Genomic DNA, 13,352 nt, shown 5'->3' on the forward strand with positions numbered 1-13,352 from the left:
ATATGGAATGTACATTCTCTTACATGACAACAATCAGAATATGCCGTAATAACCTCAGACCAAATACTAGAATAAAATAGAGGGGAAAATTCCCAACCCTTCAATAAAATGCTATATGCTTTCTATGATTTTCACAAAAGTTCAAATTCTTTAACAAAATATTTTGTTCATTCAAATTTTTAATTATGCATAAATTTATGTCTACTTGCATTACATCTCATAAAAAGGCATAAGAATTGTTTTTGCTCTATCTAAAACTAAATAGAAGATAGTGAAGGTGAAAAAATAGCTTTCGTGAATGTTGCTTTGAAATACAAATGGCATTGTCCTGAGAAATTTAAATGATTTAATTTTTTAAAATCATTTTATTAGGGGCACATACAACTCTTATCACAATCCATACATACATCAGTTGTGTAAAGCACATCCGTACATTCATTGCCCTCATCATTCTCAAAACATTTGCTCTCCACTTAAGGCCCTGGCATCATGTCCTCATTTTTCTCCGCCCTCCCTGTTCCCCCCTCACTCATGAACCCTTGATAATTTGTCAGATCTTACATATTTTGTCTCCCTTCACCCCCTTTTCTGTTGTCCATCCCCCAGGGAGGAAGTTATATGTAGATCCTTGTAACTGAGGTCTCAGAGCAGCTGGGTGTGATGCAGGGGAGGCTCTGGAAGCAGCTGCAGACACTGCGGGAGTTGGCAGCCCAACAGTGAGGGTCACTGCATCCGTGGGTACCAGAAAAATGGCTGGGGTTGCTTATTCCCCTAGATGCTACCCCTGCCTTGAAGAGAACCGTGACAGAGGCCTGTAGACATGTGTCAGGAAATGATGAGTCCTTCACGGTTTCCTCTTCCCACAAACCTTTGAGGAGAGCCTGCAGGGCAGGGGCTCGGCTCCCTGGCTCCAGTCACCTGCCCTTCCCCACAGTCACACCCTCGCCAGCCCCAACTCCCCCTGCCCTGGGTTTGCTTCTTGAATCCAGAGGAGCAGCCTGGGCAAAGACCATGAAGAACCTTGTCCTTCAGGCAGCCCCTTTGATTGGGTCCCTTGTCCTCCAGAGTGTGGACACATGCACACTAACTGTTGGGGGACTCAGGCTGTCACCACAGGGGCCAGGATCTGAAGAGGATGCTGGCACTGCATGGCTTCCTGAGCGAAGCCAAGGATTTGCAGAGCTGGCTGAGCAGCCAACAGCAGGTGTCCAGAGGAGAGAGGACTCTGACCACACCCTAGTGAGGAAGGGGCTAGGGGCAAGGAAGGTGCCCTGGGACGAATGAAGACGGGTGGTGGAGGGGGGGCGGGCTGCATGCACAAGGGGCTGATGGGGAACATCAGTCTGGACTGAGGACAGCTGTGGCTTCCTATTCCCCTCTCTGCGTAGAGGGGCAAGTTCTGTGGCTGTCCAGTCCTGACCTGCCCAGTCACTCACTGAGGTGTCTCACAGCCCACTAGCCAGGGCCCCCTGTGACCCCTCTCCTCTCTTCTCAGCTCCTCTTAACCAAGTTTGCAATGTTTCAGCACCAAGTAAAGATGGGTGGCCACCAGGGGGCAGCCTGCCCCACTAGCGGAGAGCCTGCTGGAGTGGCGGCCCAGCACTGCCCCCAGGGCCCAGCAGTGGTGACAGGACCTACAGTGAGTACCAGCAGCCTGGAGCAGGGGTGAGTTTGGGGGGAGGTGCTGGGCATGGGTTGGAGGGGCTTCCAGGGAGACCCTTGCTGTGCTGCGGCTCTGCCAAACCACTGTCTCTGGAGAGGGCCCAAGTTCAGGGAACCCAGGGCAGCCCCTGCTGTCTGCGGCCTGTGGAGGAGGCAAAGCTGGGTCGGTGGATCAGGGAGCCTGGTCACAAAGCCCACTTAGCAGGGTCACTTTCCCAAGCCACGGGCTCCCTGCACCTGCAGGGGCGTTCTGGGAAGAGTTGAGCTGGGCTGAGGATGCCCTGCACAGCCCCAGGCTGACCCAGGTCACAGTACAAGCTACTGCGTTTCCAGCACAGATGGAGCTTAGGCGAGATAACGATTTGCCCATGATCCTAGCCCAGAAGCTGGCCCGGAGTCTCAGGCGCCCGGCATTTGCTGCATGCAAGAACCATGGAGGGGTGCAGCTTCTATCTTTGAAGGGTGTGCAGTCTCCTCCAAACACACAGCATGCCTGGGTGGCACACAACGTGGCTACCTGCGGAGTGCCGGGCTTTAGAATGACCCCACCTGCTGACTCATGGGGATCCTCCAGAGGGTTTGCAAGCCAGTAAATCTTTCCAGGAGCAGGGAACCTCTTCTTTCTCCTGAGGAGAAATTAGTGGGACTGAACCAGGCAACAGCCCAACACTTCCCAAGCAGGCCTCCTGGAGCATCGTTAGAGCAAGGGGTAAACTGCTAGTGATAATGGGCTCCTGGGAGAAGAGTTTGCAGAAAGGCCTGAAGCGCTGAGCAAGATCTCAGGACGGTGGCCCTCTGGGAGCTTAGGACAAGTTCTAAACCCAGCCAGGAAGCTGAAGGGCTGACCAGACAGAAGCTGAGGGGGAGGAATGAGCATGCTGGGATAACTGCTGACCCCCGCCTGGGGGCAGGGCTTCCTGGTTGGAGTTGTGGGAGCTGACTCAAGCCAGACCCCACCTGCTCTGAGGCCACCCTCAAAGTTCACAGCCAACTGTCTCACGTGCTCATCCGTATCCAGGTGGGTGCCTGGGGGAGGGGGTGGCTTCTGCAAGTGCTGCCACCCCAGGCCCAGAGTCCCACCCTCAATGCCCGGGCCCTTGGCCACCATGCTGTCTCAGGAGAAAGCCACAAGCCTCCCAGATGCTGTGTCCCACTGGGTGGAGGCCCCCCTGAGGAGACATGGATCGCACCAATGAATCACACAATCTGCCTCTGACCCCTTGAGGCCTCCTCACCCCCCACTATCATCACCCCAGTGCCGCTTCCCACTCTGGACTAGAGTACATAGGTATTAGCAAGAGATAAAACTCACAACACATGGAACCCAGGAACAGGAATGGGAATAGAGACACCAAAAGGGTAGGGGGAAGGGGGGTAGAGGATGGGAGGAAGGGGAACTGATAGCAATGAATGACATATAACCACACACCCCTCGCAGGGAGAGGAGCAACAGAAAGCTGAGGATAAAAGAGACAATGGTCGATGTGAGATATGAAAATAATAACAATCTATAATCATCAAGGAACCATGATTGGGGGAGGAGGAAAAAAGAGCAGCTGATCCCAAGGGCTCAATAGAAAGTAAATGTCTAGAAAAGAATGATGGCAATATACGTATGACTATGTCAGATACAATTGGTGTATGGATTGTAACAAGAGTTCTAAGAGCCCCCAATAAAATAAATAAATTTAAATTAAAAAAAAAAAACAAACAAAAACCTCCATCTGCACAGTGAGGCAGTGAAGGGACAAGAGTCCCGGGTCCCTCGGCTCTCACACAAGGCTACCAAAGGCTACCTCTAAGTGGGGGTCTGGCAAAGAGGTGGATGGGTGGGCAAAGCTATCAAGCTGTCCATGAGGGACTTCATTGGCCCTGGAGAACTGGGTGGGAAGGAGGGGTGGCTGGCAGAGCTGAGGCCGAGTAGACACTTGGTAAGGCTGTGGGATTGAGCGGCAGAGACATGGAGGTTTGGACATGAGTGGTGGTGGACTCAGGCCGGCTGTGACGCTGCCTCGGTACCAGGTCCCCTCACCCCGTGCTCTCCCATGCTCTCCCAGGCTCCAGATGCAAGACTATGCCTCCTGGGCAGCCAGTGTGCAGTGAGATTTGCAGGTGGTGGAGGAGCCCCAAGACCCCGGCAGTGGAGCCCAAAGCCTCAGTGTCCACCAAGAGCTGCGGGCCAAGCTGGAGGCCCAGAAGGAGCTGCACCAGTGCGCCACCCAGCGGGGACAGCAGGTGCTCCAGGCTACAGGGCCGTCCGCCGTGGAGGTCGGCTCCCCTTTCTGGCCCTCCCCCAGCCCACTGGACAACAGCACCCTGGCCCCACAGGGCCAAGCACCTTTCTTTTCTATTTTTTTAATCATTTTATTGGGGGCTCGTGCAATTCTTATCACAATCCATACATAAATGCATTGTGTCAAGAACATATGTACAGGCTCTTCCTCTAACTGTAGCGGCCTGAGGTGACCTGCTAAAATGGTTCGCTACTCATTTGACCCAGAAAACCCTACAAAATCCTGCAAATACAGAGGGTCGAATCTCTGGGTCCACTTCAAAAACACCCGTTAAACTGCCCAGGCCATTAAAGGCATGCACATCTGGAAAGCCACCAAATACTTGAAAGACGTCACTCTGCAGAAGCAGTGTGTGCCTTTCCGACGGGACAATGATGGTGTTGGTAGATGTGCCCAGGCCAAACAGTGGGGTGGGACCCAGAGTTGGTAGCCCAAAAAGAGTGCTGAATTTTTGGTTCACATGCTTAAAAATGCAGAAAGTCATGCTGAACTTAAGGGTTTAGATGTAGATTCTCAGGTCATCGAGCACATCCAGGTGAACAAAGCCCCCAAGATGCACCGCCGGACTTGCAGAGCTCTTGGCTAGATTAATCCACACAGGAGCTCCCCCTGCCACATTGAAATGATCCTGACTGAGAAGGAACAAATCGTTCCCAAGCCAGAAGAGCAGGTTGCACTGAAGAAAAAGATTTCCCAGAAGAAACTGAGGAAGCAAAAACTCATGGCTTGGGAATAAATTAAGCTTAAATAATAAAAGGTTTTTTTTTTTTTTTAAAAAAAAAGAACATATGTACATTTGTTGCCATCATCATTCTCAAAACATTTGCCTTCTACTTGAGCCCTTAATATCTGCTGTTCATTTTCCCCCTCCCTCCCCACTCCCCCCTACCTCACGAAACCTTCATCATTTATAAATTAATATTATTTTATCATATGTTGCACTGTCCAAAGTCTCCCACTTCCTTCTTCTCTGCTGTCCCTCCCCCAGGGAGGAGGCTATTTGTAGATTCTTGTAATCAATTTCCCCTTTCCACCCCACATTCTCTCCACCCTCCAGGCATCGCCACTCTCACCACTGGTCCTGAAGGAGTCATCTGTCCTGCGTTCCCTGTGTTTCCAGTTCCTATCTGTACCTATGTACATCCTCTTATCTAGCCAGATTTGTAAGGTAGAATTGGGATCATGAGAGTGGGGGGAGGAAGCATTTTAGAACTAGAGGAAAGTTATATGTTTCATTGTTGCTACCCTGCACCCTGACTGGCTCATCTCCTCCCCACAACCCTTCAGTAAAGGGTGTCCGGTTGGCTACCAATGGGCTTTGAGTCTCCACCCACATTTTCAATGATATGATTTTTTGTTCCTTGATTCTTGATACCTCATGATCCCTTCGACAGCTCGTGGTCACACAGGCTGGTGTGTTTCTTCCATGTGGACTTTGTTGCTTCTGAACTAGGTGGCCACTTGTTTATCTTTGAGCCTTAAAGATCCCAGATGCTATATCTTTTCACAGCCAGGCACCATCAGCTTTCTTCACCACATTTGCTTATGCACACGTTTGTCTTCACTGATCGTATCAGGAAGGTGGGCACCCACTGATACGATTTTTAGTTCTTTGATATCTGATAACTGGCCCCTTCTACACCTCGTGGTCAGCCAGGCTGGTGTTCTTCTTCCATGTGGGCTTTGATACTTCTCAGCTAGATGGCCGCAATCGTGTCGGGAAGGTGTGAATCCTGGAATGCCAATTTAATAGAACAACGTGTTCTTGCATTGAGTAAGTGCTTGAGTGGAGGCCCAATGTCCATCTGCTGCCTTAGTACTAAACCTATAAATATATGCACATAGATCTGTTTCCCTACACTCATATAAATATATTTACATATGTACATTCCAGTCTTTGAACCTCTATAAATACCCTTTGTCACCTAGTTCTCTCTTCTATTTCCTTTTACTTTCCTCTTGTCCCACTATCACGCTCAGCCTTCATTTGGGTTTCAGTAATTTCTCTCGGTTACCTTGCCCTTGCTGAATCCCTACCAGACCACTCACACCCTCCTTGCTACTGATTTTGGATAACTTATTGCTCCCCTGTCCCTGGGTTGGTCAGCACTACCCCTTTGCCCCCTTCTCTCCCACTCCCCTATTCCCCCGGAACTATTGGTCCCCTTGTTTTCTCCTCCAAACTATTCATGCAGTCTATCGTATCTAGATAGGTCTGTAGAGATAATAATATGCACCAAAAATCAAGTCATTGCAAGATAGGCAATGAGTGAGAACACAGTAATGACAACAAAAAGGAAACCAATTACCCATAGAAGAATAAATTAATTTTGGAAGGCAAATGCTTTGAAAATGATGTGGGCAAAGAATGTACAGATGTGCTTTATACAACTGATGTATGTATGGATTGTGATAAGAGTTGTATGAGTCCCTAATAAAATGCTTTTTTAAGAATAAATAAAAGAAAAAATTTTTAAAGAAAGAAAAACCTATACATAGATGAAGGTCTGATTTTTAATCTCTAGGTGTGTCCTTCAGTCAGGTCCAATGGGGTACCATGCTTTGGCCCCAGAGTGTGTCCTTTGTACTACCTCAGGGGCTCCCTGCTCTGCTCCCACGGTTGCTCTGCCACACACTTTTAGTGGTTTGCCTCAGTGTCATAGGATCAGTCTGGGCCAGTTCTAACCCTGAGTCTCCAGTGTTGTCCCCCTTAGGGCCCTGGGCCATCAATGGATGGTGTGTCTCGTAGGGGGATCAGCCACATTGTCCACTCTGTCCATTGGCTGTTCAGAGCCGGGATATTGTCCTCCAGGCTTGATGGGCCAGGGTGTGCTCCACTCTCTCTTCCTCCCCCTTCTTTGCTCCCATTTGCTCTGATCAAACATGCCCCTCTCTCCTAGATGCAGCTTCAGTGCTGTCCTCTGAAGTAAATTCTTCTGGGGGCAGGGGCAGTTGTCCACATAGCTGGTATGGGAGCCCAGCCCTCAGGCCCCTCCACTGGCTCCCCACTCCTTGCGGGCACACTGCATTCATCTGGCACTGGCTTTATATCTGGTCCCTCTTTCCCGGTGGAAACACAAACAATATCCTCCCCTTGAGTGGGACAGTCAGGCACCTTTTCTCTGGAGCTTCCCTCAGCACCACCTTCGGTTGTGTCCATGCCCATGCCCAGGTCCAGGTCCAGGAAAGGCTATGCGCCCTGCAGGATGCTTGGGAGCAGCTCTTTCAGGCCTGGGAACGGTAGCAAGGGAGACGGCAGGCCATGCACCGCAAGCAGCTCTTCCTCAGACAGTGTGGCATCTGGACAAGATCCTGCAGGCCCTGGAAACAGCTCCCCTCACCACACACAGACACACTGACCCCAGGACCTCCAGTCCTCCTTTAGTACCACCCCATCCCCCTTGCTTCCTGGATCACTGGCTGCTATTCTGATACGAAGCTAGATAGTGTGTCCTCCCAAGTGGTCAAGGGGACACCTGAGCCTCAGGTCACTCAGGGCCATCTCCTCCCCACCCCTGGCCCCGGCCAGCCAAGCCCTACGCGGTTTGGTTGGAAATTGATGGGGCTCCTCCCCACCTCGACAGAAGTTGGGGTGTTCCTAACAGCCCCCAGGTTGGAGTGCTCTTCTTCCTCAGGTTCCTTCCCCTCCTGCTCAGCACCCACCTCCCCACCCCTAGCCGCAGGCCCCTTGATGCACCCCCAGAGAGCCCAGGCTGTAAACCAAGGTTCTGGCAGATGTTGCTGTCTAGGGTTCCCTTTGAACCACCATCTGTGCCCCTGATCCCCCCCCCCTACCTCTGTGTCACCTCCTTGGCTGCCCCAGGTCTCCCAGGAGGCCAGTGCCCTGGAGGGCTCTGTGGAAGAGGTGGAGTGGCTGATCCAGAATCATGGCACCTTCCAGAGATGCTGAGCACACAGGACAGGAGGTGATGGCTGGGACGGTCATGGGTGTGACCCTGATAAGGCCGGGGTATCCAGACTGTTGGGGACACACGTGTGAGGTGTGTATGCACACCGAACCTGTGCTGGTGGGTGAGGGATTACCAAGGAGCCAGGGGCTCCAATCCAGGGCTGGTGACAAAGCAGAGGTGCCCATGCACCCAGAAGCGCATGGGGATGGGGTAGGCCACACTCTGGGGACCACAGAGGGCGTTTGGATCTGCCCATATCACATGGCCCCTGCTTCCTTCTGACTGGGAGCCTGGCCAACCCTCAACTGCAGAGCTGAGGGGAGGCCCCCGGGACTTATAGTGAGGGCTATGGGCTGTGAGCCAGCCCCAGCAGGGGTACACTCAGTACTCAGGGCTGGGTCCACCTTCCACCTCCCACCTCCCACCACGCAGGAGGCTGCACTGAGAGAGCAGGCCAGGGTGCTGCCAGGCCCCTGGGTTCAGGGCCTGCTGGGCACGATACGAGAGTGGCCGGCTTGAGTGGAGGCCCTGGGAGAAGGTCAGCGACACGAGCTTTACACCTCTCTGATTACGGCCGGCTCTCTCAGGGCTGCTAGCCAGGTCAGAAGGCACCCCACCTGAACCCCATTTTACCTTTACAAGTGACCTTCAGCCCCACTAGGGGCCAAGGGGCGGCCTGCGGTGGAACGGGATGTGGAGAGTTTAATGGCTTTTCCAGGGGCAAAGCTAGGACTGGAGCCCAGGGCCCTTGATTCTCAGACCCGTGTGGACACCTGTCATCCTGATGGGCAGAGTAGACAGGGCCCCAGGGGTGGGTGAGGGGCACCCTCCACATGAGAACCCACCCATGGCCCCTGCCCAGCCACTTCCTAGATCTGAAGACTGATGGGCCTGGGCCCTGTCATCTTGGGTGAAAGAAAAATTATTGTGCTGTCCCTGAGCCTGGTCAGCATTTCACTCCTTGGCACAGCCCGAGGGGTAGACGGGGTCACCGCTTGGGGCCAAGGCAGTATGAACATCAGGGCACTCATGTCCCCACCATCACACAGGACGGCGACTGGATCCAGGGGTGGGGCCAGCAGCTGGAATAGCCTGTCCCTCTTGGGGACCACAAAGAGAAGCTGATGCGGTTTCAGAAACACCTGGCCTATGAGACAGAGACCCCATGGAAGGGAGGCAGGAAGGGAATTGACAGGAAGGCCTGGGACCCCTGCTGGGTACTGGTTTTCCATCCAGCAGCCTTGTCCCCAACACCCGCAGTGTCACTGTGCAGACACTAATCAGACTCTGTCACCTGCCCGAGGCCAAGGCCAAGACCAGCCAGGAAGAAAGGATCGAAGAGAACCCTGGGCAGAAGGGCAGAGGCCAAGCCTGTAATGTGCCCGTCCTCCACAGGGTGCCCTTGCTAGAGTCCTGGACCTTGGGAAGGATCTGGAGAGCATGGAGAGGCTGCTGCACAGACACGAGGCCTTGGAGCAGGAGATGGGCCTCCTCCAAGTTCAGGGGCAGGTATGCCACTGGTCTAGCATCGGGGCCAGGCCAGGGGACCTCTTCTGTGGGACCCTGCAGAGGAAGAGCTGAGCCAGTATACTCCCATGCCAGGGGCCTCTTGAGGACAACCTGATCCCCTTCCTCAGCCTCCGGACTTACCCCATATCCCAAAGCAGAAGGCAGCCCTCCTCTGCCAGAGAAGCCTGGGGTCAGCCCACAGCCTCGGCCACAGGTGCCAGCAGTTTATGGACAGCTGGCAACAGCTCCAGAGCAGAGCCCAGAAGTGGTATGGACACCCTTTGGGTCCATTTCTTCACTCCTGCCCCCCTTCAGCAATCAAGTCCCATGCATCTCCTTGACTCCTTGTTTTAGGGCACAAAAGAGACCTTCAGGACAAACAATGTAAAGAAAATATCGATCAAGTCTTAAAAGAGACCACGACCACACAATGACCCAGACACATCATCCGTGAAACAAATCCAGGGAGACTCATATGTGTGTAAGAAAGAGGTCTACTGGCGATATCTAAAACAGATGGAAATAGAGTTACCATATGACCCAGCAACCCCCCACCCCCCTTACTGGGCAAGAAACAAACCAAGGTCAGACATCTGTGCTCCAATGTTCATTGTGGCACAGTTCACAATTGCAAGGAATTGGAAACAACCCATATTTCCATCACCTAACAATTGGATTAAAAAGCTGGGGTACCTCTACCAGCGGGGATCAACGATATAATGTCACACAGGAAGTTCTCGGTGCCCCAGCACGGGTCTCTGGGCTTCCTGCCTCGGAAGTGCAGCAGCCAGCACGGCGGGAAGGTGAAGAGCTTCCCCAAGGATCACACCTCCAAGCCGATCCACCTGACGGCCTTCCTGGGCTACAAGGCCAGCATGACCCACATTGTGCGCGAGGTCGACAGGCCAGGCTCCAAGGTGAACAAGAAGGAAGTGGTGGAGGCCGTGACCATCGTGGAGACCCCTCCCATGGTGGTGGTGGGCATCGTGGGCTATGTGGAGACACCTCACGGCCTCCGGACCTTCAAGATGGTCTTTGCGGAACACACCAGTGACGACGAGTGCAAGCGGCGGTTCTACAAGAACTGGCACAAGTCGAAGAAGAAGGCTTTCACCAAGTACTGCAAGAAGTGGCAGGATGACAAGGGTAAGAAGCAGCTCGAGAAAGACTTTAGCAGCATGAAGAAGTCCTGCCCGGTCATGCGCGCCATCACCCACACCCAGACGCGCCTGCTCCCCCTGCACCAGGAGAAGGCGCACCTGACGGAGATGCAGGTGAACGGGGGCTCCGTGGCTGAGAAGCTGGACTGGGCCCGAGAGAAGCTGGTGCCAGTGAACCAGGTGTTCGGGCAGGATGAAATGATCGACGTCATGGGAGTGACCAAGGGCAAAGGCTACAAAGGGGTCACCAGTCGTTGGCACACCAAGAAGCTGCCCCGAAAGACCCACCGAGGGTTGCACAAGGTGGCTTGTATCGGGGCCTGGCATCCCGCCCGCGTGGCCTTCTCGATGGCCCGCGCTGGGCAGAAAGGCTACCACCACTGCACAGAGATCAACAAGAAGATCTATAAGATTGGCCAGGGCTACCTTGTCAAGGACGGCAAGCTTATCAAGAACAACGCCTCCACCGACTACGATCTCTCTGACAAGAGCATCAACCCCCTGGGCGACTTTGTCCACTAAGGGGAAGTGATCAATTACTTTGTCATGCTGAAGGGCTGCATGGTGGGCACCAAGAAGCGAGTGCTCACTCTGCACAAGTCCCTGCTGGTGCAGACCAAGCGCCGTGCCCTGGAGAAGATCGACCTCAAGTTCATCGACACCACCTCCAAGTTGGGCCATGGCCGTTTCCAGACTGTGGAAGAGAAAAAAGCTTTCATGGGACCACTCAAGAAAGACCAGATTGCCAAGGAGGAAGGGGCATAACAGATGGTACAGCTGGTGGGATCAGAATAAAGACTTCTTTTTCAGTGGGGGGGAAAAAAACTGTGGTACATACATACAATGGAGTACTACGCATCGCTAAAAAGTAGTGATGAACGTGTGAAGCATATCACTGCATGGGAAGACTGGAGGAAAGCATGCTAAGCGAAGTAAACCAAGCACAAAAGGACAAGTACACATTGAGTCCACGGAGGTAAGCTTTAAAAAAAATGCAAAAGGGACATAGGGGAAAAGCTACTGTGTGAACATTCCTGGGGTGAGGACCAGGTAATATGGCAGGGACCAGACCAAATTCAGGGATACACATGGTAGACAAATAAAAAAGAGGCGGGGAAAGGAAAAAAAATAATAATAACCCGTATATCTCCGATCTGCCTGCCTCTGTGCCTTTGCCTGTGCTCACCCTTTCTCTACTTGGCTCGGTCCTACACCTGTTCTTTTGTGTCTGGCTTATGTCATTACCAGCAGCCCTGCTGGCGTAGTGGTTACAAATTGGACTGTGATCTGCAAGACCGGCAGTTCAAATCCACCAGCTGCGCCTTGTGAGAAAGATGAAGCTTTCTACGTCTGTAAAAGAGTTACCATCCCCGGAACCCGTGGGGGCAGTTCCACTCTGCCCTTTAGGGTCACCATGTGTCAGAGTTGACTGGATGGCAGTGAGTTGGGAATTTTATTTATTTCATTCCCAGCATGTCTTTTCAAGTTTCATTTGTGACCTGACATTTATCCCCCTATTTTAATGAAAGGACACTATTCCGTTCTAGAACTCGAACTCACTGACTTGGTCCATCCATCTGTCCACGGACTCAAAGGCGGCTTCCACCTTTGGCTGTCGTAACTATAATGAAGTAATGTCCATAATTTAAAAGAAAACGTTTTGACATGATGTTTTTAGGGGACACAGTGAGACCAGAGCATTTGTCCCTGCCGGAGAAGGGACTGGAGGTCAATCCTTTTTTTTTTTCCTTCTTTTTTAAGTGTCTCTATTCCCATCTACAAAAGATGGGCCCCACTCAGGACTGTATATGGTTTCTCTCCTTGAAACAAAAGAATCCATTGTTGTGCCCATTAACATAGAGGGGGGAACGAAGCTTACAAGCTAGTGCCCAGAACCTACAGCCACAAGGCTGGTGGCTGGAGGAGGTCTGTGTGCCCACTGTGGCTGCAGGAGGGACAGAGGGGCCTGCAGGGGGGGGGGGGGCACTGGGCCTCAGAGACCGTCCAGGCGAGGCTACAGGAACTGCAGCAGCTCTGGGGCAAGCTGAGGGCCAACTGTAGGAGGAAGGAGGCCATGCTCCAGGAGGCCTGCAAGGTGGGGCTGTGCACGCCCTGGGCCAGGTTGGATGGGACCTCAGGTTGCCCAGTGCCCACTGCTCACCCCACGTCCTGCCCCAGGCCCTGCGTACGGGGGAGCATCTGGGAGCTGGAGAGCTGGCTGCATTCTGTGGAGGGGGAGCTGCGAATCCCTGGCAGTGGATAGGACCGTCCTGGGGTGGATGAGCTCCTGGGGGCACAGGCAGACGTGGAGGCAGCAGTGGCTGAGCATGCTCAAAGGGCACGGAGCCTGCTGGCCCGGGCCTGGGCCTTCATTCCTGAAGGGCTCAGCCTCAACGTGGAGGAGCCTGCCCGGCTGCTGCTTCAGAAGTAGATCTGCCTGTGCCCCCTCCTCCTTCCCTGCAGGAATCCCACCCCTGTCCCCAGCACACCCCCTCCCAGCGCTCCTGTGACCAGCATGAGGAGCTCACCTTAAGACTGTCAACCCTGCACCACCACCACCACCACACCCCGTATCCCCCCACCCCCACCCCTCACCCCCACCCCCCGCACTGACAGCAGGCTAGAGAGCCTGCGGGAGCCCTGAGGCCCGGAGCCTCCTTTCCCAGTTCTGTAGGGACACTGATGAGGAACTGGCCTGGGTGCAGGAAAAACTGGCCCTGGCCACAGCCCAGGACAACGGCCAGAGTCTGAGCGAGGTGCAGCACCTGCAGCAGCAGCACCAGGTGCCAGCCCACCCCAGGATCAGAGGGGAGGGT

General features: G+C 53.3%; 1 pseudogene; it reads left to right on the forward strand.

Moving 5' to 3' along the window:
• The first annotated feature begins 7,900 nt into the window (after positions 1-7,900).
• LOC142452539 (large ribosomal subunit protein uL3 pseudogene) lies at positions 7,901-11,301 on the forward strand (annotated as a pseudogene).
• The last annotated feature ends 2,051 nt before the right edge of the window (positions 11,302-13,352 follow it).

The sequence above is a fragment of the Tenrec ecaudatus genome, chromosome 7, assembly GCF_050624435.1.
Source record: "Tenrec ecaudatus isolate mTenEca1 chromosome 7, mTenEca1.hap1, whole genome shotgun sequence".
NCBI classification, from domain to species: domain Eukaryota; kingdom Metazoa; phylum Chordata; class Mammalia; order Afrosoricida; family Tenrecidae; genus Tenrec; species Tenrec ecaudatus.